This window comes from Pipistrellus hanaki (genome assembly GCF_964339955.1).
Source record: "Pipistrellus hanaki genome assembly, chromosome: 3".
NCBI lineage: Eukaryota > Metazoa > Chordata > Mammalia > Chiroptera > Vespertilionidae > Pipistrellus > Pipistrellus hanaki.
This window is the reverse complement of record NC_140505.1, coordinates 79463697-79491273: the sequence shown is the minus strand read 5'-3', so window position 1 is coordinate 79491273 and position 27577 is coordinate 79463697. Positions and strand designations below refer to the sequence as shown.

The following is a 27577-nucleotide window of genomic DNA, read 5'->3' as shown; positions in this document are numbered from 1 at the left end:
AGGGTGTTATTAAAAATCTAGCAACTATAAATTATCCATAGGAGGCGCAAGAGCGGGCTGGGAGAGGTCAGGAGAAAAGAGAGGGATATATGTAATACTTTCAACCATAAAGATTTTTAAAAAAATACAGCCTGGGGTTCAATTTGAAAATCCAAGAGGTAAATGCTAATAGAGCAATTGGTAGGCTGACTTCAGGGAAGCAAGAGTTCATATCCCATTTGCCCAGCCTATACAGCTTACTGTAGGTTATGACCTGAGATGGTTTTTTTTAAAAGAAAGAAGATAACTTACTGGTTGGCAAAAGTTAGGCCAGCTAAGAAGAAAGGAAAGGGCTTCCCAAGCTGAGAAGCACAGCCACGTGGACAAAGGCCTGCAGTGAAGAATGAAGGCATGAGAAGTATGAGTGAGAACGTGGGGAGAAAGGAAGCTGGCAGGATGGGGATAGGCAGGCCATGCAGGGCTTGCGTTCTATGCTGAGGAGTTTGCACTTTAGACTGAGACCTACACACCTCCAGCCGTTTCAGGTACACATACCCTTTCGAAAACTGAAAACAATGCACCTATACACCCATACAACAATTTTGCATACAATTTCCCAAAGGGTTTACTGTAGTTGGTGAGTAAATGACTATTGAGCCTTACGATTAAAACATGTAGCAGAGATATCAACCGGTGTGCCACAAGATTTTTTAAAACATATAATACCTGCCCATTTAATTAGGGGCACTGACCTCTTTTCCCTTAGATTGGATATAAAAAAAATGACAATAGCTATTGGGTGTGAATAAATCAAAATTATACCTATTTTTTTATTTGTCAAATCAGCCAAAAATATATTTTTTGTTGTGCCACAGAATTTTAGTAATTAGTTTATGTGTGCCATGAGATGAAAAAAGATTGAAAATCTCTGACCTAAAGGAAAGGGAAAACCATGAAAATACTTTTTTTTTTTTTTTTTTTTTTTTAAGGAAAGGCATGTTCAGGGGTGGAAAGATTACAGTTCTTTGCAATGGTTAGGGTTCTGGAGATGAACTGTAAATTTGACTAGGACCACTGCTGTGTATGTAGTGGCAGTGGGGATTGAGAGAAAAGGGGTTCAAGAAAAGAAAAGTTCAGTGGGATGGGAAACTGGCAGTGTAGGGCAAAGGATCCCCAAGTTTCTGGTCTAGGAGGTGGACTGGGCACAGGAGTGGACTTCAAGTCCAGGAGGAGGAAGTATGTTTTGTCCCTGTGGAATTTGAGGTAGCAGGGAAGTATCCCAGGAGGGTTGGAAAGAAGGTCTGTTAATGCCAGTGTTCTTGCTCCAGCATTAAGAAGGGTTCAGCAATCTGGAGAAAGGGTGAGCATAGATTGAGTAGGAGTCCGGAGAGGAAAAATAATTTTGAAAGGCATTGGGGGTCAGAGGAGCTTTAGCTAAAGGAACTAAATTCTCTCTGTCTCCAGACCCTTGCTTTTTATTAGCACAATTTGTCCTAAGGCAAGGTGGAGATAATACACTTCAAAGGGTAGGGCATAGAAGCATTGTCAAATTGGGGAATAGCCTACAGCTGTTCAGGTGTTTGGCCAAAAGGAGGCATTAACATGTAGATTAAGAAACCCTGAGTGGTCTGGCAGCAAACAATCATCCTTTTCAGGTTTGATGGCTCTTTGGAATCATTAAAACATTAGGTAGTAGCTAAAACCACTGGAGTGAACAAATGGATCAGAGAGTGCGTTAAATGAGAAGAGTTCTGAGAAGGGAACCCTGGGGAACCTCAGGCACATTTAGGGAAAGGAATCTTTGAGGATAGTGAAGAGTGACTAAAGACAGCCTGGTGCCCCTAGTTTGTAACTTTGATTAGTAAATCCTGCTTTCCTGAAAACACTGATTTGGGGTTTTTGGTCCTTTTAAAAAAATTTTTTTTCTGATTTGGTCCCTTTATAAGATCAAAAGGCTGTATAGTCTTTCAATGAAAAAGAAAGCATCTTTTGAAAGATTCTATCAGATGGGAGATGAGTGCAGGAGAGGATTAAATCTTGCTTCCCCACTATTTTGAAACTAGAAGAAAAGTGTAAGGAATCAAGCTTTTTCTTTCTCTTGTTTCCTTCTCCCTTATGATCATTCCCTCTCCTCCAGGGCCAGGCCTTACTGGCATATTAAGTCAGTAAGCTTTCAAGGAAAAGAAGTTCAGACAGACTGGCTCCCCATGGTGGTGTTTTTTGTTCCTAATGGCACTTCAAAACCACACCAATAATTAGTACTAGGCGGTGCTAAGATTTCAGTCTATCTAAGGAAACATGGAAAAGTAGAGGGAAAGAGTTTTTATTTTGCTTTCTACATCTCCTACCTACTTGTTACAGCTAACCTGAGCTATAGATTTATTGGAAGCAGGGACTCGGGTACATAACAAATCACCCCAGAACTTAATGGTTTTATTTTATTTTATTTTAATATATTTTATTGATTTTTTTACAGAGAGGAAGGGAGAGAGATAGAGAGCTAGAAACGTCGATGAGAGAGAAACATCAACCAGCTGCCTCTTGCACACCCCCTACCGGGCATGTGCTTGCAACCAATGTACATGCCCTTCACCAGAATCGAACCTGGGACCTTTCAGTCCGCAGGCCGACGCTCTAGCCATTGAGCCAAACCAGTTTCGGCAGAACTTAATGGTTTTAAATAACATTACTCATGAACATGCAATTTGGGTAGGGTTTTGTAGGAACAGTTTGTTTCTAATCCACTTGGCATCAGCTAGGACAGCTCATAGGCTGGAGGCTTGCCTCATCTAAAGGCTCTTCACTTGAGTGTCTAGGGATTAGGACTGGCTGAAGACTAGGACCTTAGCTGCAGCGATCAGCCAGAACACCTACCTGGCCTCCCCTTGTGGTCTGGGATTCTTCATAGCAGGATTGCTGGGTTCCATTTATGACCTAATATTAGAAGCCATGCAGCAACATCTCTATCAGATTCTATTCATTAGAGACAAATCACTAATGTTATACATATTCTAGAAAGGAGAGACATTGGTCAACATGAACATAGAGCTTTCATGTGTGGATTTATAAATTACAAAATCTGTATAATTAAAAGTGGGGGGGGGGGTAGAATGTCTTAATGGGAAGAATTTCAGTTTGCTATGTGTTTAAAATCACCACACATTAACTTCAGATAAAATGATTTACAAACAATGTGTTGGACTTGGCATGACCATTGTTGGGCACGATCTGGTAGTAAGTACAGTGTGAGTTTAGCTGATACTGTCACTTGCATTTTATGTATATACTCTTGTGGTGTACTCACCCCTCCTGCATCCATAATGCAAATTAAGGTGGTTCTCTGCAGAAAATTTCCAGGGATTCCATCTGGTGTGTCTGCATATAGAATGTATGGACCTGGGTTAGACACCATGACTTCCTCACACACTATCTCAGGTAAAGAAGGCATTTCAGCCGAAACAGGTTTGGCTCAGTGGATAGAGCGTCTGCGGACTGAAAGGTCCCAGGCTAGATTCTGGTCAAGGGCATGTACCTTGGCTGTGGGCACATCCCCAGTAAGGGGCGTGCAGGAGGCAGCTGATCGATGTTTCTAACTCTCTATCCCTCTCCTTTCCTCTCTGTAAAAAATCAATAAAATATATTTTTTTAAAAAGAAGGCATTGCAAATCTCTGAAAATTTTCTGCAAAGACTGTTAAAAAAAAAAAAAAAAAAAAAAAAAAAAGCACACAGACCCAATCACAACCAAGAAGCAGCCTTGAGTTTTCAAATATGTTTTTATTTTACCAAAGAATAATCACATTTTGATTAAAAATCCAAGATGCATTTTCCTAATATACAAACAAAAAGAAATAAAGAGACACAATGCAGGAAGATCACTATAAGGCTCAGCGATAACATTTTAACAAAAATACAATGTGTTATATGTGAAAAATGCTTAGATATAAGAAACCAAATAAGTATCCTCTTTTTGATATTAGAATGAAATATAAGACTCCAAACATTTCAGTTTTTAATTATTTTAGCTCTATATTTTCATTTTTAAACTCTATATTGTTGAAAGTATCACAGATGTCCCACTTTTTAAACATTTCATTACAGCAAAGCTAATCACAAGCCAATCAGAGGCAGTTTGACTTTCTCTTTTATGACCATCCCCCCCCCCAGGTCAGGCCTTCTGAACAGACACCACTTTTTCCCAACTAGGTAGGACCCCCACAGTGACTACACTTCCAGGGCAATGACCAGTTCCTAAAAGTTTTTTCTGTTCCCTTCTTAAATTGTTCCTGAGTTTGAACCTTATTATCAAGGCCATCATGTCTCAAAGTTAAAAAGCAAAATGATATGGAGATTATTCCAATAATTTTATAATAAACTCATGTTACATAATTAAAACAAAATGACATTTCTATAAAAGAACTGTTATGTTTTTATTTTTAAAAATATATTTTATTCATTTTTTACAGAGAGGAAGGGAGAGAAACATCAATCAGCTGCCTCTTACACATCCCCCACTGGGGATGTGCCCGCAACCAAGGTATATGCCTTTGGCCGGAATCGAACCTGGGACCCTTGAGTTCGCAGGCCGACACTCTGTCCACTGAGCCAAACCCGTCAGGGCAGGACTGTTATGTTTTTAGATGTCAGGATCTTGACTTGGATTTGTTTATTAATAAAACTCAGTAATCCCAAAAGGATGGTTGAAATTTTAGGTAGTTTATAAGAATTTGCATATTTCCTTGAAGGTGATATAACACTTTAATTACAATACAAAATTTAAGTGACTCTTCTCCCACTTTTACAATGCAAATTCCTTTATTTTTTCTTTAAAACCAGTACACTCAAATTTAGAAACAGCATGCTTTAAAAAAAAATAGTTATTTAGTTGGTAAATGAGCTCAAATTAAGGAACTGAAAATATTTCCTTTCCTTGAGTAATCAAAAGTAAATAATCTTTTTTAAAATTGATTTTAGAGAGAAAGGAAGGTAGAGCAAGATAGAAACTATTGATTTGTTGTTCTACTTATTTATGCATTCATTGGTTGATTCTTGCATATATCCTGACCAGGAATCAAACCTGCAACCTTGGCATATCAGGACGATACTCTAACCAACTGAGCTACCAGGCCAGGGCAATAACCTAGTACCTTTTAAATTATCCTAAAACGGACATAATTTATACATCTTTGATGTTCTCTTAGAAAAATAGTGCTTAGAACCATTTTAATAATTCATACTCTTCTAATAACTATATATTTTGATTTTACATAACTATTTACAGTTATAGAGTAAAAAACACACTAAATTCATACTATCGAATGTCTTAAAAGTGCATCTGGATAATGAGCAAGTATATATTTATGAACCCTTTGTTTTATGTATATTTCTTGATTTTGAAGTGGCATGCTTTAAAAAAAACAAAATAAACTAAGTATATCTTTGATTTTAAAGTTTCTTAAAATTGACACAGTGTTCATGTCAAGCTAACAGACTTTGTTATCAGGCCAGAACTGTTGCTGGCTGACTTCACAGCTACCAAGGAGGCAGCCCAAAGAAGCTTAAGCAAACACTTTAAAATTATGTAATGCAGTTCCAAAGGAGGAAAAACCACAACCAAAATGTGCCATATAGTTTTACAGATGCTATTTTTCTGTATGCCAGAAGGTATTACCCTATCTATACAATGATTTCATAGTAATGATAACATGAAAGAAAATTGGGAATGAGCCAGTCTGTTCCTAGGCATCTTGATGAAGGCAGGGATGAGGAAATTGTTATAAAGTAGTTATCTAGTGTATGTTTTGCTTACTCTTATACTAGTAAATAAGCATTTTAGAAAGTGCTATAGTGAAAATAGCACATTAAACAATAAACAATATGATTTCAATAAAGAAATAAATTCAATAAATAAAATGATATTGCTAGGTGATAGTAATAAAAGTCTTTTATTTAGAACTAAATACAATCTTACTTTTTATTAAGTAAAATAATTTGGATCCTTCTTTATGTTAGTTTTCACCACCTTCCTATGTGTTCAAAGTATTATTTTTTTAAAAGAAATAATGCCAAAGCCAATAAAAAATACCTTACTTCAACATCTAGGCAAGGTTCTATGTTAAGGAAGCATCATGGAGAATACAAAAGAAGTGTAAGTCCTTGAGATAGTAAAGTTACTAATATGATTATATGAATAACAATTCAGCTTTACCAAACTGAATTATAGTTTCCTGATCAGATGACAAAGATTGAAAATAAGTGCTCATAACCAATGTAGCTAAGAATGCAATGAAATTTACAATCTTACCGATTACTATATTACCTTTCAGGGGTCTAAAAAACTGTCCAAATTTTGTACAGTAGTTCCACTTCCAGGAACCAATCCTAAGCAAATAATCAAATGTGAAGTAAAAGATTTATATATACTATACAGAGGAAACAATCTAAACATTCAACAGTAAAGTAATGGTAAATAAACCAAGGCGTATCAATCTAATGGCCACTAAAAATATTTAATGCCCAGAGAAATATTTAATGTACAATTAAAATTTTTAGGTTATATAGCTATTTCTCCTCCTTTACTTAAAAATGTATTTATTTATATGCATAGAAAAAGGGTGGGGGAAATACATCAAAGTGTATAATGTTATTATGGTCATTTTTACCTTCTTTTTCATGTTTTCTAAAATGAATATACATTATTTTAACAATCAGAAAAAATAATTAAAATTAAAAAATTTCTCCCAAATATGTAAATCAAATGACATATATTTACATTCTTATAAACTTACATAGTAACACAATATATTCTTTTATATAAGTACATTTTCATTTTGTATGCTTGTAATAATGTCTGCAAGTGAATAATCTCTGCTCTCTTTCTAAAATTAAATTAGATAAAGTATAGGCAAGTACAGAGTATTATTATGTGAAGAGTATAATTTGAGGGGTAAAGTGTAATGGCAATGCTAATTTGGGAAAAATTTGGTAAAGTCAAAATCCAACTGTAAAGTTACTATAAGGGCAAACTCATTAGTCAACAGAGCCAAATATCAACAGTACAATGATTGAAATTTCTTTTGAGAGCCAAATTTTTTAAACTTAAACTTCTTCTAATGCCACTTCTTCAAAATAGACTCACCCAGGCTGTGGTATTTTGTGGAAGAGCCACACTCAAGCGGCCAAAGAGCTGCATGTGGCTCGCAAGCCGCAGTTTGCCAACCACAGGGCTAGATCTATTTTATAAGTTTTATAATAGCATTTAAGTTTTTTTAATTGTGCTAAAAAAAAAAATATGATCATAACCATTTAAAAATGTACAGTTCAGTATATTCATATGTATATCATTTTAAGGATAATATATTTATTGGTTTCAGAAAAATAATACATGTTCATTTATAAATAATTCAAACAATATAGAAAGTGACAGTAAAACATTTTTTAAGTATGTTTTTTAAAAATATATTTTTATTGATTTCAGAGAGGAAGGGACAGGGAGAGATAGAAACATCAATGATGAGAGAGAATCATTGATCAGCTGCTTCCTGTACGCCCCACTGTGGATTGAGCCCACAACCCAGGCATGTACCCTTAACCACAATCGAACCCATGACCCTTCAGTCGGCAGACTGATGCTCTATCCTCTGAGCCAAGCCAGCTAGGGCTAAGTATGTTTTTATTGATTTCGGAGAGAGGAGGGGGAGAGGGAGAGAGCAATAGAAACATGAGAGAGAATCATGCACCCATGAGAGACATTCATCCATTGCTGCCTTTCACACGCCCCCTACCAGGGATCAAACCTGCAACCAGGGCATGTGTCCCAACCCACGAACCAGGAGATAGTAGTTGGAGCACATGGCAGATGATAAGGCTCCTGCTCGCACCCACCATGGCCTGGCTCCGCCCACTCACCTGCTCCACCATAACATCAGGGTCCTGGTCTCATCCGGGTTGTGGCGCCTCCTCTGCTGCTCACTGCCAGTACCGCATCACTGACACCTGCCATCTTCCATGCCACGCCCTGGTCACAGCAAGCAGTTGAACTCCTGGTAGAACTACCAGTCGAGGGGACAATTTGCATTTTAGGCTTTTATTATATAGGATTATATAGGATAATAGTTCAGGGTCATCCTGGCTTTGCTTTAAAATTGTACAGTTTTCCTTTGTTTTCCGGCTTTGAATACTACTTAGAGGAAGTCTAAGGCCAACATGATTTCCTCCCTTTTTAAGTTATTTCATTTTTCTGTCTAAAAGTCTGAAAAGTTTTTCCTTCACTCTTTATGGTTAATAGCTTAATCATGAGATACCTCAATATTGAATATTATGTGTTTATTTGTCTTTGGGCATATTATACTACAGATTCAGTTCTTTCTATTTTTTTGTGGAAATTTTCTCCTATTACATCTTTAAGAGCTTTTTTTTATCCATTTGTTATATCATGTACTTATGGAGATTAATCAAGCTACAATATGTTGTCTTTGTCTCACTTGCATATTATCTTCTTTGCAATTACTTAGGTCTAGTTTTCTTCTGCCTTCACTTCAATTTATTTATTAAATTCATTTGTCAGCTGGAATTTACTAAGTGTCAGCATTAGTAGTAAATAAGGTCAATACCTGCTTTTTGAAGCTATGAACATTTTTTTTTAAAAGAGATTTTTAAAAAATATATATTTTATTGATTTTTCACAGAGAGGAAGAGAGAGGGATAGAGAGTTAGAAACATCTATGAGAGAGAATCATCGATCAGCTGCCTCTTGCACACCCCCTACTGGTGATGCGCCCGCAACCAAGGTACATGCCCTTGACCGGAATTGAACCCAGGACCTTTCAGTCCCCAGGCCGACGCTCTATCCACTGAGCCAAACCGGTCCCGGCTGAAGCTATGAACATTTTAGTTTAGGATGGGTGAGGAAGAAATAAAATTTTGATGTCCAATAATAATATAAGAAACCCAAGTAAGAAATTGAAGATGGGGGAAGGAATTGGGCATTTTATTATTTTATTTAACATTTTATTGATTTTAGAGAGGAAGAGAGAGTGAGAGATAGAAACACCAACGATGAAATAGGATCATTGATCAGCTGCCTTCTGCACACCCCCATTGGGGATCGATCCCACAACCCAGGCAGGTGCCTGACCAGGAATTGAACTGTCACTCCCAGTTCAAGGTCAATGCTCAACCACTGGGCCAGGCTGAGCGGAATTGGGCATTTTAGATAGAGCAGTGAGAGCAGGCTCTCTATGATGATATTTGATAAGAGACCTGAATGAAGTGAGGCAGTGAACTGGGAGACCTGGGTCATATAGATGTAGACAAAGGCCAGGACAAAGGTTCTGCAGGAGAAAGATGGTATGTTCAAGACAGAATGATTAGAGCCAAACAGAAGCTGATGAGAGATGAATCTAGAGAATTAGATATGGCAGGTCACAAAAGGGTTGTAGGCCCTATGAGGGGTTTGAATTTTGTTCTAAGTCTGAAGAGAAGGAGGGAGATGGTACATGCTTTAGAGGAATCCCTCTGACTGCCACTAAATATTTCAACAGCAATAAACTGAGTACAGTAGTCCTGCTTTGTCAGTGGGGGATACATCCCAAGAACCCCAGTGGGTGCCTGAAATCACAGATAATAATGAACCCTATATAATTATGTTTCTTTGTATACTTATACACCTATGATAAAGCTTAATTTATAAATTAGGCAGAGTAATAGATTAAAAACAATAACTAATAATAGAACAATTATAACAATATACTATAATAAGTTATGTGAATATGGTCTCTACCAAAATACCTCATTACACTGAACTCCCCTTTCTTGTGATGATGTGAGATGATAAATGCCTATGTGATGAAATGAAGTGATGAAGACATTGTGGAAAAGAATGAGGCTATTTTAAGGGTCACTTGAACACAAGCACTTACATACCTCAACAGTTGATCTGATCACTGAGATGGCTATTGGATGGTTAATGGGTGGGGAGTGTATATGAGGATATGCTGGACAAAAGGATGATTCATATGCTAGGCTGGATGGAGTGGGATGACAAAATATTTCATCACGCCACTCAGAATGACATGCAATTTAAAATTTGTTATTTGTTTACTTCTGAAATTTTTCATTTAATATTTTCAAATATCATCATAGAGAGCCTGCTTTCACTGCTTCAGTTAACTATGGGTAAGTGAAATAATAGAATGTAAAAATGTAGATAAGGGGGACTACTATTTAAGTAATTGGTCAAATAGGTGTTGAGGAACTAAAAAGAGAAAAGGGAAGTACTAAGCTAATGGAGAAACTTCAGGAAGGATCTACTGCTGGTACTGGATAAACACAGGGAAGACCTGAAGTTATTAGAACACAGACGTTTTGAGAAAAGACTCAGCAGAGCTGGAACCCTGACCTCAGAGAAGGGGTTGCTGCCCATTTGCTGGTGGTATCTCTGAGAAGGTATGTTGAGGCTGGTTACAGGAGACTACAAAATAGGTGAAATTTGGAGTTAACTGCTGCTGTCAAGATGAAGGACCATAACTGGGGCAATGCTGACAAGTTCTTGCTCTCTCTTCTTGACTCTTAATCTTTCTCTAATGCCCCTTGTTGAGAGACGGTAGCAGGGATTCAGCTGGTAAAGTAGAAATGTACTTTAGTTTGTAAAGTCCGAATCCCAGCCTTACAGATTAGAGTATGGAAAGATTTATTGCTAAGAGACAATAGCTTAATAACTGGCAATTAAAAACAATTTCTAGGTTTCTGTCTTAAGCAAATATATGAAAATAATGCTGTTGGCTGACATGGAGACAAATTGAATTGGAGAAGAAAATGAGATTTGTTTTGAATGTGCAAACTTTGAGGTCCTTATTAGGCATCTAAATAGAGTCTCCAGGTAGAAAGTTGGATATGAGTTCAGAGCTCATACAAATTTTAGAAGTCCTACGAATATAGACAATACACCAGAAAAATTGGATGAGATGACCTAGGGGGAAATTAATGTTGATGGAGAAAAAGAAAAAGTGAGGAATATGCATGGGGGCCCCAAACAGTTAGGAAGAGTAAAATGAACTGGAAAGAAGATAATCATGATCTCAGCCAGAGCAGCTTAGGTGGAATTGTGAAGACAATAATCCTAATTAGATTGAAGAGATAGCATGTAAAGTGAGAAAGTAGAGACTGCAAGTACACACAGTCTTTGAAAAGTTTTGTTACATAGGGGAGCAGAAAAATGGACTCCTACTCACCATATAAGTAGAGGGGGACATGGGGTCTAGGGTGATGCTATTTTTAGGATGAGAAATATTACAGTATGTTTACTTATTGGAATAATCCAGTAGAGAGGGAGAAATTGAGGATGCAGGGAATGGAGGGTATAATCACAAGAACATAGTCCTGGACTTTGGAAGACGGGAGCCGGGCACAAGCGGAGGGCCATGCCTTAATAAAAGCAGGGATAGTTGATCCTTTATAAAGGGAGACAACATATGAGTAGAGATGAAAGCAGGTTGATAGATTTAGGTGAGAAACACATTTTTCTTGTGACAGCTTCTATTTATCAATGAAACAAGAGTTTGAAGTGAGGAGCAGGAGATGTGGGAGATTTCAGAGAGAGAGAGAAGTCATAATTGTCTTGGAGAATCAGAATGAGTTGACTAAGGTGATGTGCTGGGATTACCAGTTTTTCCTTTTGGCGAGAAGTCAGTTCCAGCTATGTCTATTTCATTTCTTGCTGTCACAATTTATTTGTTTTGAAATAACAATATTATTTTGGCCTTTGCTGGTTTGTGGATATTTTCTGGTTACTTCTAGTAATGTGGTTAAAAGAATTTTTACTGTTCTTTGTTTTGCCCATTTTGTAAAGTGTTTGGGTAGGAATATTTTGTGGTCTTCCTTCACTCCTATCTTTATCTGAAAATCTAGAAAAATGTTTTTAAGTAGATTGCACTGTGTATTTTTTAATTCACCCTACACATAGGAATATGATAGATAAGAAGTCATAATTATGTCATATATTATCATAAAAGCCACCATTTACTATGCCAGACACTTTGCATATTTGATCTCTAAAACTTATAATAACTCTAAAGGTGAAATGTTGTTGCCAGTTATTTCCCCAAGAAACCTTTCTTACTGGTGATGTCAGATCACACAATATTACCTGAAGCTCACAGCTGGCCAAAATAAACAAGCTAAGAAGAAATTTTCTCTTTTGTGTTAGAAAAAATTTAGCGCTTAAGAGACTATTCTTTTTGATGTACAAAATAATAGTTTGCAAAAATGCACCACAGTCCTAGATGGTTTGGCTCAGTGGATAGAGCGTCGGTCCGCTGACTAAGGGTCCCGGGTTCAATTCCAGTCAAGGGCAGCCCATCAGTGATTCTCATCACTGATGTTTCTATCTCTTTCTCTCTGAAATAAATAAAAATATATTTAATGATAAAAAAGTTCACCTCACAAACTAATGGCAATTTTATAGACAGCTTTTTTTTTTAATATATCATACCATATCATTAAACTCTTGTTGGGGGAGTTATTGACTGACAGATTCAAGGAACTTGGTAAATGAATTGAGGTATCTCCATCATCAACCATCAACAAACATAGTGAGAGCCCATCATATCAAAGTAATTAGTAAATTATACTAAACCATTATAATTTTACAAGTTATAAGATATGCATCAATGTTTGTTTTGGAAAGTCCATTATTTGGATTTAAATAATATCAAACTTTTGGTCAACAATATTTACACTCACATGATGATACTGAAAACATCATTGGAACTTAATCACTTAATTATGACAAGTAATGGATTTGTCTGATTATAAAAGTTGTACTCATAGGTAAAGAAAAATTTGAAAATATTTTTAAATAACAACAGGAGCCCTAGCTGGTTTGGCTCAGTGGATAGAGCATCAGCCTGCGGACTGAAGGGTCCCTGGTTCGATTCTGGTCAAGGGCACATGCCTGGGTTGTGGGCTTGATCCCTAGTAGGGGATGTGCAGAAGGCAGCCAATCAATGATTCTCTCTCATCATTAATGTTTCTATCTCTCTTTTCCTCTTCCTTCCTCTCTGAAATCAATAAAGATATATTTTAAAAATGACAACTGGAAAAAAAATAACCAATAATTCCTTTATGTAGATGCAAATGACTTGGAATTCACATATTGTGTGTAGTTTTTTAAGCTTATGAAGTTTAAACTGTTTGCTTGAGTACACTGCCTTTTTTCATAACAATTTATCAGAAATGTTTCCTCAAGTTATTTTAAATGTTGCAAAACCATTTCAATGACTGAAATAGTCACTGAGTACTATCCTTAAGTAGTCATTAAAGCTATTTTCCTTACTTTCTTATAAATGGTGTTTTTATGAACTTTTTGATGTATAAATCTGTTTTAAATTTCAGATTATTTCCTAAGTTAGGATAAAATCCTAGAAATGGTCTATATGGCCAACATTTTAAAGCTTCTTCATCTGGCAAAATTTTGCTGTAAAAATTATTTTAATTCTCTATACATATTAATATTGAAAATAAATCTGAGGAGAAAAATTTAAGTGCACTGACTTTTAAAACAGGCCATTATTTAAATTTAGGCTCAGTATTTTGTTTTAGTTTTGTTTTAATGTCTTATCTTTAAGGAAAAATATGCTTTTTAAAATATTATTTACTTCTTTTTGTCAGGTTTTAAATTTACACTTAATTTGAAAATATTTCAGCCTAATGCTTGTATTTTTCAAGGCATACCATCTTGCCTTTTTTTTTTTTTTTTTTTTTTTTCTATTTCTAAACATGCTCACCCAGCAGTGTTTCCTTCTGACTTATTGTATAAGTCAGAAGGAAACATATACACCACTAGTTTATGGTGTAAGTGTACACATTCATCTGTGGACAAAAATATAAAAATTAAAATTACTTGTCAAGGTAATTCCCAAACTTAGCAAGTTTGGCACAAGAGATTTTTGCTGTTGTTGTTTTTTATTTTTAATATATTTTATTGACCTTTTATAGAGAGGAAGGAAGAGGGATAGACAGCCAGAAACATCGATGAGAGAGAAACATCGACCAGCTGCCTCCTGCACACCCCCCACCTGACCGGAATCGAACCCAGAACTCTTCAGTCCGCAGGCCAACACTCTATCCACTGAGCCAAACTGGTTTCAGCTGCACAAGAGTTTTAAGAGTCCTAAATTAATATTATACAATATTTCACTGTGCTAGACTGAAATGCAGAGCATATGAAGAATACAGCAGATTCACCCAATTCTAAAATTAATTTTCAGTGATGATGGAATGACAAACTTGGGGAAATTTCCAGAATAAATCTAATCAAAGTAAATAAAGGATTATTGCATTATCATTATGGCTATCATTTACTCATTTATTCACTTATCTATTGAACTTATTAAAATACTTACTGAACATCCTTTATATATCAAACACTTGCTAGGCGCTAGAATCAACAAGAAAAAAGATATAGGCCTCCCCTCCTGGAAGATACATTCTAGAGGAAGAGACAGACAAAAGCAAATGAATAAATAAAATAGTTATAAGTTATAATTTAGTCACTTCCATTACTCAATATTATTTATGTGAGACAAAGAAATTATTTTTCTTCCCCAAGAAGTTTAAAAATTGTACTGAATAAGAACACAGTTAAATATTTAGAATTATGAAAAAATATAGATATCTACAGGTATTTTATGACTGATTATTATCATTTCCTTGTGCCCTGTATCACCCCCCCCCCCAAAAAAAAAAGGATGGATAGAATAAAGTTCATACTCTTTGGCCTAAACTTCTGTATTCATTTATCCCTGATTTTGCTTTCCAGGGTTTCAGTTACCAGAGGTCAATGACTATGGTCCAAAATATTAAATGGAAATTCCCAGAAATAAACAATTCATAAATTTTAAATTGTTCATTGTTTGGAGTAGCATGATGAAATCTCATGCCATCTAGCTCTGTCCTACCTGGGACATGAATCATCCCTTTATCCACAAGTACATGCTATAGTCACTTAGTAGACAACTCTGTTCAGATCAGCTGTTGTGGTATTACAGTGCTTGCATTCAAGTAACCCTTACTTTACTGATTAACTGCCCCCAAGTACAAGAGTGGTGATGTCTGGCCATTTGGATGTGCCAAAGAGAAGCTGTAAGGTGCTTCCTTGAAATGACGAGGTATGTATGTATAGGAAAAATATATAGCATATATAGAGTTCAGTAGAACCCCAGGTTTCAGGCATCCACTGAGGGTCTTGGAAATTACCTCCTGTGGATAAGGGGGGGGTGGGCATTGTAATCTGGTCTGACTCAGCCTCAAAGGCAGCATGTTGTAGTAGAAGGTATAACGTGCCGAATTTGGAGAGTAAGGAAACCTAGTTTTCACAAAGTGGCAATGTTGGGATTGAGACCTTAGATGAGACATTTAATTTTTCAGAGTGTCAGTTTCCTTTGTAAAATGATAGATTTTGACTAAGTGATCTCTGAAATCCCTCTAAGCTCTAAAATTCACTATCAAAGCATCTCTCTTAAAACACTTCTTCCATTATGCTCCTATATATACTGGGAATAGGGAGGAAATGGTGTGAGGAAGAGTACAGGGTTGGAAAGAATAAAACTGATTTCTGTTTGATAGGAATAATGGATTTATAGTCTATAATGACCATTTTCTCATATTATTGTATATTTTAAAAATGTTTTTAATATCTGCTTATCAGTTCAACTTATGAATATACCAAAATTTATTTATCCATAACCCATCTTAAAGATTGTTTCCTAATTTCTGTAATTTTTAAAAAATGTATTTTTATTATTTAAAGTGTTACAGATGTCCCTTTTTCCTCCTCCCCAGGCCTTCACCCCACTACTGTCTGTGTCCACGGGTTATGCACTTATGCATGTAAGTTCTTTGGTTGATCTCTTCCCTCCCCCCATTTCTCTCAGAGGACCCTCAGTGTTACAATCCACACTTTATACAAGTATTTAAAATAATATTGCAAGTTTTCTCTTTTGTCTTGTTCTTTTGCAGGGAGAAAAGGTGTTATTGTGATTTCTTATATATTCCAGCTTATATGGCGTTCTCTTACCATTCAAAACTTCACTTTGAGAGACAGTAAAGCAACAAGCAGACTGTCAAATTACAGCGGGGAGGGTAGGGAGATCTGGGGGAGATAAGAGATCAACCAAAGGACTTGTATGCATGCATATAAGTACAACCAATGGACACAAAACTCTGGGGAGGGAGGGTATGTATGGGAGGGGGGGGCAATGGTAAGATATGTACACAGATAATAATTTAATTAAAAAAATAAATAAAAATTTAAAAAATTTCACTTTGCACATATTATAGAGCCTTTCCTTTCTCCTTTATAAAATGGCATCATCCCTGAGGAAGGTCCATATTTCTGCAGCTCTCTTATAGCAGAAGAATGTGAGTGAAAGCCAATTCCAAGCCTGCATCAAGTCTGGATAATGTATATTTTAGTTTTAACAAAAGCTGCCCAGATGATTGTGCTTACAATGTCTGGCTTCCCCTTTGCTGCTTTCCTATTATTATTAACTAGCTAGTTATGATAGTAACAATATCACATTCTACATTAGTGTTGCTACTTCTCCACCCACTGAGTAATCAAAGAAGTGACACAGTGCTTTAAAATTACTCTAAAACATATCCTGTCTGAGTGAAAAATATTTTCAATTTAATAGTTTTTGTTTAGGAGAAGACTAGAATCTTTGTAGTCACAGATATAATTTTAGTGAAGGGATCTTTGAGGTCATATAATCCAACTCTCAACAGATAAGGACAAGTGAAACCCAGATAGTTTTTATTACTCATACCAGTAAGTGTGGGGGAGGAGGGGGGTGCAGGGGGAGGTCCCAACACACTCTTTTGGTCTAATGCATGCCAGAATATCATAGTTTATAAGAACAGCATGCAGCTAACACAGTTGAATAAATCTAAGAAAGATGTCTTATTTGATTCTGATTTCCCCCTTACCATTTTTACTATATGATCCATTCCACTCCACCTTAATCTGCTACCACCAACACAAAAGGGAAGTGCCTTTACACAAATTGATGTTCATACGCAATAAAACCCAAGAGGGAAGTGGGTGCTGGTTTAACGAAGCTACATCATTGCACAACTCCTTGGGCGGGGAGCATTTATGTCTATCCATGTGTATACATAACTGTAGACTCTATTTTATTTACTATTTTTTTAGAGAGTAAAGGAGGGAGAGAGAAAAACATCAATGTGATCAAGAAAAATCAATTGGTTGCCTCACACAAGTGCTCCCATCAGGGATCAAACTGTACAGGATATTCCAACCCACTCAGCCACACCAGCCAGGGCCATACCTATAGCCTCTTAAGTGTGCTTCAGAAAATGCCATTTATATGCATTATGATGTAAATGGTATACCCTACAGTGTGTCTTAGGTACACTGCAAATAGGTGTTGTGTGTGTCATATTAATCAGGGTAGGCTAATTGCCAAAACAATAAATCCTCAAGTGTACAATCAATGACTCAAATTTATTTATTGCTGAAACGAACAGTTCAATAGTTTCCAAGGTCTTTCAGTACCTGGGCTTTCAATAACAAATTCCAAGGTATCCCTGTGGTTTTTTTTCTCTATTTCAGTCTGTTGGAAGGGGAATTTTTTAGGCAGGAGGACTGAAAGTAGTGCGTATAACTCCCATTCTCATTCTATTGCCAAAATTTAGTCAGATGCCCACACCTAACTGCAAGAGAGGCCAAAAAGTGAGAACATGGATTTTGATGTCTAGCTAGTAATCACTGCTCATGTATGTTCTCTCTCTCTTTCTCTCTCTCTCTCTCTCTCTCTCCACACACACACACACACACACACACACACACACACACACATTTTGAACTCACAAAAAATAAACTCAATTATGCTTCAAATGAAACAAGTTAATAGTGAAGTAAAGGGACTTTTATTTAAGAACTAGAGGCCAGTGTACGAAATTTGTGCACAAGGGTGTGTGTCCCTCAGCACAGCCTGAACCCTCTCCAATCTGGAACCCCTCGAGGGATGTCAGACATCCCTCTCACAATCCAGGACTACTGGCTCCCAATTGCTCGTCTGGCTGCCTTCCTGATTGCCCCTAACTGCTTCTGCCTGCCAGCCTAATCACCCCCTAACCACTCCCCTGCCAGCCTGATTGATACCTAACTGTTCCCCTGCCAGCCTGTTTGCCCCTAACTGCTCTCCCCTGCAGGCCTTGGTCCCCCCCTAAACTGCCCTTCCCTGCGGGCCCAGTTGCCCCCAACTTCCCTCCTCTGCTAGCCTGGTCACCTCTTTGTAAAATGCCCTCATCTGCAGGCCTCATCGCCCCCAACTGCCCTCCCTTGCAGGCCTGGTTCCTCCCCACTGCCCTCCCCTGCTGGCCATCTTGTGGTGGCCATCTTGTGTCCACATGGGGCCAGGATCTTTGAACACATGGGAGTGATGGTCAATTTGCATATTACTCTTATTAGATAGGATTATATTCACCTCTACCCTTTCCCTCCTTCAGGCAGAATTGTTAATGAATATATAACAACAGTCTACTGAAACCTCAAAATGAGGAAAAAAAGCAAATTTTTGCAAGCATAACATTTATACATATAAAAATATGTACTTTAACACATATATGAGGTGGTTTGGCTTGGTTTTCATATTCCATTAACTAGTCAGATTCAGAACTAAGACTCATGTCTGGTTGTTTGTTTTAAAAGCCATCAAGCTCCATTTTAACTACACAATTAGTAAATGATATTTGAGAAATATTCAACTCTGTATACAACAAAGATAAAAATTCCAGAAATGAAGGCAGCAGTCATTTTAGTATTTTTTTTTTCCTTTGGGTAAGTTATCATTTACTTAAACTGTTCTCAATTATTCTGTTTTTAATAGAAGCACTGCATGGTTGCACTTCTGAAGTCATAAACAGGAAGTGTAATATATAAATGTCAGTAAAACTAAAATTCTATGGTTTGATGGTTTCTATCCTTCATATTTTTTTCCCCCACCCTCTTATTAATACTTTATTTACTTGTCTTCCCTCTGTCAAACCCTGAGCCAACCACTTTCCCCAGACTGCCTGTGAAGGTATAAAGGAACATACAGAGCAGATAAGACATGGGAGGAGGAGACAGCTCTTTCTCATGGTGAAGCAAATGAGCCCATGCCCTCTGCGAGGGCAAAGCCCAGGAGGGCACAGGAGAAGCCTGCTGCTCCAGGCCCAGCCAATGAGGAATGATGAGGCTCCCAAGCATAGTCCCAATCCCAGCCCCAGTGAACTTGGCTCTTGTGTTAATGTCCCTTGAAATGGTGCTGGTTTGGAAACTGGCTGGAAATAAGTCAGGGGAACTGCTGAGGTTCTCACTATCGGTTTCTCAGGTCATTTCAGCACCACTGCAGACAGGGACCAGCTCAGCAGCACAGAGGTGCTTCTGACCAGGGAGGGAGTGGAGACAAACGTGATCCAGGGGTACATTTTTAGGGGATGATGGGATGTGGCAGGAGAGCTGCTCCCAACCAGAGAGCCCTTTATATTTCATATTGATGTCCAACTTTGTATGTACTTAGAGATTACATGAAGGCAAGTAGTAATATTATCTGATCGATTTGGTTCTTTGACAACCAAACACTGGGGTGTAAGGAAATATGTGGGATAATCTAAATGTTGTATACTTTCATGGAGGAGGGAATAGAAATGACTTAGGAACTGCTATTTATTTGGCATCATTAGAAACTGCTTTAATTTATAGCTTACCCAACTTTATTGTTGCCAGAAGACAGTGCAGATTGACAGAGGACAGAGACTGAATGACTAAATTTAGCTGGTTGAAAATCTTACACTTTGTACAGCCTCATTATGAAACCTCAGCCATGCCTTGACTATGTTCTACTACATTAATTCCTTTGTGAGGCAACTAAGGAATAGCTTAAGTATGATAGAAATCCAGGATGTTATCTCTCATTGTCTTTGAATAAATTATGTTTTTAATAGTTAATATTTTCTATCTAACACTAGTTCAATGTCTCTGCTAAATAAACATTTCTATGGAGCACGAGAAAAGATTCAAATTGGCCAGTCCAGAGCTTTTATATTATATTAAATATTTCTGGAGAAATGTTACCAACATATAGATGTTTCTGTAACTTTAAAAATGTTTTTCTTTAAGAAACTTTCTTTTCTTAAATTTTTCTTAAACTAAACACTGAAGAAACAATTTTACTCAAAGTTACAATTTATGAGCCCTGTCCAGTGTGGCTCAGTTGATTGAGCATTGTCCCTTACAATAAAAAGTCACAGGTTCAATTCCCGGTCAGGGAACTGGCACACAGCAAATGATATATTTGTTTATACTATAATTCTCATTAAAGCATCTATCCAGTACTTGCCCCTTAATATGTTTCAAATAAATGTTAATTTCCTTTTATATTACAATTGAAATTATTTTCCTTTTCTCTAGATATATTTAAAAATATATTTATTGAGCTTTATTAAGACACTAGAGGCCCAGTGCATGAAATTCGTGCACTCGGGGGGTTCCCTCAGCCAGGCCTGCACCCTTTCGCAGTCCGGAAGCCCTCAGGGAATGTCCAACACTCAGCTAAGCCCCACTGCCCGCAGGAAGCGGGGCTAAGCCAGCAGCCAGACATCCTTAGTGCTGCTGCAGAGGTGGCGGAGGCTCCCGCCACTGCCACTAAGCTCGCCAGTTACAATGGTGTACTCAGCTACTCTGGGATAATCTGTTTTTAGGCCATCTGAGTAGAAATCTTAATTTCATTTGCAACCTGCCATATAACATAACATATTCATTGATTCTGGGGCATGGACATCTTTGGGAGCACCATTATTCTGCTATATATATAACTGTTCATACAGTTTTTCCTCAGGATCTTACATCAGGCATCATCCATTTCTGAAGTTATGCAAACCATGTACATGAATCTAGAGAAAAGATTTATAGCTTTCAACAAATTCTCAGTTTCAGAATCACTGGACTAGATCATAGAACATCCGTGTTCCTTGGAAGCATAGTTTGGTGGTATCAACAATTCCAAATTTTAGATTGGCCTTTTAACATGTATATTTTAACTTTGACTAGAAAAAATTAATATGAGTTGAAAATTTTTGCTTAAGTATATTTTTGTCTATGGTTTTTTAAAATATTTTATTTATTTATTTATTTATTTTGGAGAGGAAGGAAGATGGAGAGGGAGAGATAGAAATATCAATGATGTGAATCACTGATAGACTGCCTCCTGCACGCCCCTTGATGGGGATTGAGCCTGAAACCTGGGCATGTACCCTGACCAGGCATCAGACCCTGACCTCCTGGTTCATAGGTCTATGCTCAACCACTTGAACCACACAAGCTGGGCATTCTCGTGTGTTTTTAAAATATATTTTATTGATTTTTTACAGAGAGGAAGGGAGAGAGACAGAGAGCTAGAAACGTCGATGAGAGAGAAACATTGACCAGCCGCCTCCTGCACACCCCCTACAGGGATGTGCCCGCAACCAATGTATATGCCCTTGACCGGAATCGAACCCGGGACCTTTCAGTCCGCAGACTGACGCTCTACTGCTGAGCCAAACTGGTTTCGGCCTCTGTGTGTTTTTAGACGGAATTATAACCATGCTAATTATACTTCTTTATATTTTGCACTTCATAACACTTTCCATGTTGATATGCATCATTTTGTGATGATGCTAATAGCAAATGCAGTAGATATTCCATAACTTAATAATTTTCCTATTATGAGACATTTTATTCTCCTACCCCCTTTTTTTTGTTATTATATTTAATGCTTGAATGAGGCTCCTGTATAGATTTCCCCCCATATTTCAGATTTATTTAACCCAGACTAGGTTCCAAAAAATAGAGTTTCTGAAAGAAAAAATAGGAATATTTTTATAACCCTTTTTTATATATCACTAAATTACTTTCCAAAAGTTCTGTTTTAATTTACTTTGCCACCAGCCTTTCTTTACTGATACCACAAATGTGGGGAGGGTTGGTTTTTTTTCTCATGTTTCTTAGATTTTCTAATCTGCTCTCCAGTACCCTTGTTAAAGTAAATTTCTAAAATATAAATCTGATCATATTACTCATTGGTCTAAGGATTCCCAATTCCACCAATATAAAGGTGACATGCAAGGCCCTTCATGGTTTAACCTCTCTCTATCCACTTATCAGGCTTAACTGTCTCACCTCCTCCAAAGGCACCTAGACAACAAATCACAGTAACTATCTGAATTTTCTTGAACCTCCCGTTTTTTCATACTACAGTGGTTCTGCTTTAAATGCTTCTATGGCCTATTTCTACTCTCTTTGAACTAGGCTAACTCCAATCCTTTAAGGCTCCACTAAGGTATCTATCAAGCTGTACTTCAAGACACAGCTCAATTGTAACCTCCTCCTGTAATGGTTTTCTGAGCCACATACTCCTAACCTGGATTATAAACTCTTCCTCTATATTTATCAAACTATAATTTTTTTAAAAAAATTATGGTTCTTTCATTAGACTTTCAACTCCTTGCTAACAGAGACTAGATTCATCTTTATCCAATTCTGCATGGTAAATGCTTGGTTAATGTGTGCTAGTACATATCAAACCCATCAAAACATACCTACATTTTGAGAACTGCTATTCCCACATCTGGGAAATCTTCCAATAAACAAACAAATAAATAAGAAAGTCAATTAGGAAAGGTATATGCATAAAAACGTTCAGTTCAGAATTTTTAACAAAAGCAAAATATTGGAAACAACTTAAATGCCAGAAATAAATGAATGGCAGAATTGGCTAAATGATATGAAATATGTAGCCCAGCCATTTGGAATGAAGGTTGTAAAAATGATATAGTAACTCAGATGTTTATGACATGTTAAGTTGAAAAAGACAAAATAATTTCACACTAAAACCCTATAAAAAATAGATGTATAGACATTAACAAAGGGAAAATGAAAAATGTGAGTTGTTTCTGTGGACTATGATTTCATCGCCTTTATTCAAAACTTCATGAAATTGCTATGACATTTCAACTATAATAAAAATAATTTAAAATTAAACCTATGCCATTAACATATATATATATATATATATATATATATATATATATATATATATATATATATTGGTGTATTCACACATATATATGCATATATACGTATTCTAGCTCTGCCTCTGAAAGGTCCAAGGAGCAGAGATACCTCAGTAATAGTGAGCATACATAGCCTTGGTCTCTAATATAATTCTCCACTAAGAGGGCTCCTTAGAGAAAAAGTTAATCCCAGGGTGGGGCAGGGTAAGGATAAGATAAACATGGAACATCTTATTATACCACAAAGTTAGGCAGTTTTTTTAAAAAATGATGTAGGCATGTCACAAAGACACATGAGCCAGACCAAAAAGTCTTCCCTCTAGCTAAATCTGGGACAATTTGAACAGCGAAATAATTAAATATTAGACTTAAATATTTAGGGGTGAAAGGTCATGATGTATGTAATTTACCTTCAAGTGTTCAGAAAAAATTACAAAATGTACACATATAAATATAGATAGAACATACACACTTAAATGGTCATTTTGATGAAATTGCTTATTAATTGCCAGGAAGAAAAAAAACAACAACACCTAACTGTACAGTGGAATATTCAAGCTACATATGGATCATGTAATCAAAATTAACATCATCAGTGAGGGACAGATAGATATCATGTGCTTCCAGAAGTGATACCCTGAGAAAGACACATACCATCTGCATAGTAATCCAGTTGAACTGCATAACTCAATCTGATCATATGGAAACATCAGACAAAAACAAAATAAGGAATGTTCTATTAAAAATGAGGGTGGTGGGAAATAGGGGTGGGGAGACAAGCTGTATTCTTCAAAGATGTCAAGGTAAAGTTTTTTTTTAAGGCTATGAAAATGTTCCAAAATAAAGGATGTTAAAGAGTCAGGACAACTAAATGCAGTACCTAATCCTATACTGAATCTGTCCTGGAGGAGGAAATGCTATAAGAATCAACCTACAAAACTGGAATATCATGGCAGATTAAAATATTACTTCAATGTAAATTTATGAAGTTTGTAAGAAATATACTCTCAAGCATTTAGGAGTGAAGGACATGATGTATACAAGTTAACCTCAAATGGTTCAGAAAAAAGATTGTTTAATGACACACATAATTGTGAAAAGAGAAACACTGTGCATAATAGGAAGCAATTGCCTTCCAATTTTTTGTAAATTTAAAGTTATTTCCAAATAAAAGGATTTGTTGGGTTTTTTAAATTAAATTCCCCTCAGAGAAATAAGACCAACAGGAAAATGAAAGGTACCCATTTAAATAAGTTTTTTTAAAAACATTCAATAGTGTATAGAAGTTTTCAAGTTACCGTTCAAGCTGCTTTCTTCTTTAACGGTCTTCATTCTTTCTTAAAATATGAACATATTTGTAAATTTCACAATTTTATCTAACTAATTTAATATGTTGAAGCCAGCATACCATCATCCACCCTACATCTTACATCCCACATTCACCCTAAATCCACATTTAGTATTTGTTGACTGATGACTACATTCTAGTTTCCACCTAAAACTTCGAATTTTAAATTATGACTTCAGTTCTACTGTTAGGACAAGTAAAAAGTATGCAGAGACACAAACTCGATAGATGAAAGGGGTGAGGGAAATGAAAAAAGCTGAAAACTGCCTTGAGTACCTAAAATAATCAAGTTCTTTCTTTTCATAAAGTACATCATTTTGTAGTCTTAAAATTTGGAGAAAGTATTCTTACTAGTTTCTTTCCTGTGAATTTTATGGTCTAAACGCTTTATTTATTTTTTTCCTTTGAAATTCAACTAGGGAATTTGCACCCCCTCGTGGTCAAATAAAACTTTTCATTTTTTTCAATTGAACTTTTTATTCAGGCATAGGAATCATGTTAACTTGATTTTTCCCCCTGCCATTTTAATGACTCAAGAGCTTTAAATATTTTGGGTTTATTAAAAAATATTTTAAACAAAATAGCTTAAATCTAAAAGTAACTTCCATATAAACTTTAGTCTGTGCAAAATGAAGATCATAATTGCACCCACCTCTAGCGTTATTATGAGGATTCAAGTGAAAATTGCATATATACTTAGCACAGTACCTGACAGAGTAGGTACTCGATGGTATTATTTATAAACAACATTATCAATTTCATATTGTCATTCTCATGACGGACTATAAAAAATTTACCAATTCATGAAGTTCAATATAGTCTTGAAAATAAGTTCCCCAAATATATCACTTATCTAGACTTCCCCTAGCTGATTTTTCCCAAAGGTACATTATATTTTTAAAATACAAATAATATGTAATTATCTCTGGATTACAGAAATTTGGATGGTTCTTATTTTATATATTTTAGACTGGCCTGATTTTTTTTTTTTTTTTTTTTAACATTTAGAAAGAGCAATAAAACCATTTTCCAGGTTACTCTTATACAAATTACTATCCTTATTCATCTGACAGAAATCATTACTCGTATTTGGCAAAAAACATAGGTCAGGCTAATTTATCATTTTAAAAGACTCTTGAACACGAATGCTAATTCCTAATGGCACTAACAACAATTTGACTTTTAAAACATCTCTTAAAGAAGCCATTTTGAAAGATCAATGTTAAAGACTATTAGTTGATATTTACCAATATACCAAGCACCGTTCAATGCCTTAAATATAGTAGCTCATTTACATCGTTACAACCATTCAACGAGGCACTAGCCTTACTGCTTCAACAGAAAATCAAAGTCAGAAAAAGTAACTCCTGTAGGGTCACAGCTAGCAAGTAGCAGGGCTGGGATTCAAGCCCAGGCAATGTGATTCCAGAGTCCACTTACTTAACCAGTACCAAAGTACCATACAGATATAAGATACACATACTACTTAGCCATGTTACTTTTAGATCTGAAATTACTAAAATCCATTCCTTTTTCAATTGTACCTTCATAATGCAAACGTGCCAGCCTTCTTCCCTTTCCTCACTCCTTAACACTTCCTGCACTTATATATTCATTGTTTTAACCTCCACAATGATAATGTCTTCATATACTTAAACACAAGTTGTTTTGCAACAAAAACTGGAAGGAAAATAACAACACAGCAATATCCCAGATTTTAAACTCTTGGATTCTTTAGAAACTGCATTATAATTTGGAATCAGGAAAAAGGTAAGCAATCAAAAATAATCTTAAAATCTAATAATTTCAGATCAATTGCAGTTTAAAAAAAATTTTTTTTTCTTCATCTTAACTAGCCTATTGGCATCAAGGATAATTCTACCAAGCAAATGAACTACTGAAAGGAATTTTTAAGGAAGGTGTTAAAATACTGACAAGTTTATCATCATTTTACTTAATCATAGCACCTCGTTTTTAAGGTGAACACAGATTTGCCTAGGTCTTCTGCTTCCATTTACTAGTTGTAACACTTTGGGGCAAATTTCTTGATCTGAGTCTGGGGTTTCATGTGTAAAATGAGGACATTACCTACTTCTTACGGCTGTTGTGAGATATAAACAGGATTTATCCATAGTTTAGCACCGTGCGCATCACAGACAATACGTGGTAAACTAGGTATTATTATTTTATTAGTGTGTCACACAATGGAAACCCATGTGCTAGATTCAGTTCACTTAACAGGCCTTTTTTTTCTTTTCTTTTTTTCTTTTTTTTTTTTTTTAATTTACTCGATGTGGCACCCATAGATTGCCCCAACCTCTCCCATTCTGAGAGAATGCTTAAGGATAAGTACGATGGTGAGGTAAACTGGATTCGACGAAAGCGTCTTTGCAACAGGACCGGGGAGGATTATAGCAAATACAGCAAATTTAAGTACTCCTAAACTACACACACACACACACACACACACACACACACACACACACACACACACTGTCGTGGAGCAGGGGAAACCACGCCTCCTGTATGTGCTCCAGTTGGATTGCACAGCAAGGAGAATGCCTCGGGCTCCAGAATCTGACAGACGCGGACTCATCCACATGCTTGCTTTAACCTTCACAATGGAAGGTTAATCACCTGGCAAATTACTTAAAATCTCTCAGCCTGGGTCTCCTGGTCTGCAAACAAAATAACAGTACCTACCTCATAGAGTTGTTCTGAAGCTTATGTGCGATAGCTCCTGCAAAGCGTCGGCATACAGCAAGAGCTCTGCACACCGGCGGGGTGGCTAAGTGCGCGTGTATCCACCCAATACAGATAGATGGTCTGGGAGACACATTCCGCTGTTGGTTAGACACTGGCAATAGGACATTTTTCTTTTCGCTTAAGCTGCACCCTTATGTGTTTTCCTCGAACAGCAGACTAGATGCTTACAGACTGACACATCGCCTCTGGATCTTCAGGCCCACGGCCCCACCGTCTCCCTACCTCCGAGGCTGAGGAAAGGAGGACTTGCACGCACGCGCGAGGAACAGAGGTAGGAGGGCTGCCACCAAGGAAGTGCTGGGAGAGCCGGGAACAGCTGTCATTCTGCGCATGTGCAGGGAGGGAGCGGGCTGGGGAGTGGAAGGGCG

General features: G+C 36.7%; 1 long non-coding RNA gene across 4 annotated transcripts; it reads right to left on the bottom strand.

Annotated features, from left to right (window-relative positions):
- Positions 1–52: 52 nt before the first annotated feature.
- On the bottom strand, positions 53–27541 carry LOC311620249. Of its 4 annotated transcripts, none has more exons than XR_014794651.1 (3): positions 27147–27476; positions 7886–14465; positions 53–3354 (listed from the first exon to the last, which is right to left on the bottom strand). It is a non-coding gene; the product is annotated as an uncharacterized lncRNA (long non-coding RNA). The 4 variants fall into 4 exon arrangements; XR_014794652.1 differs by lacking the exon at positions 53–3354 and adding an exon at positions 3735–7254; XR_014794653.1 differs by lacking the exon at positions 53–3354 and adding an exon at positions 3735–6358.
- Positions 27542–27577: the final 36 nt, after the last annotated feature.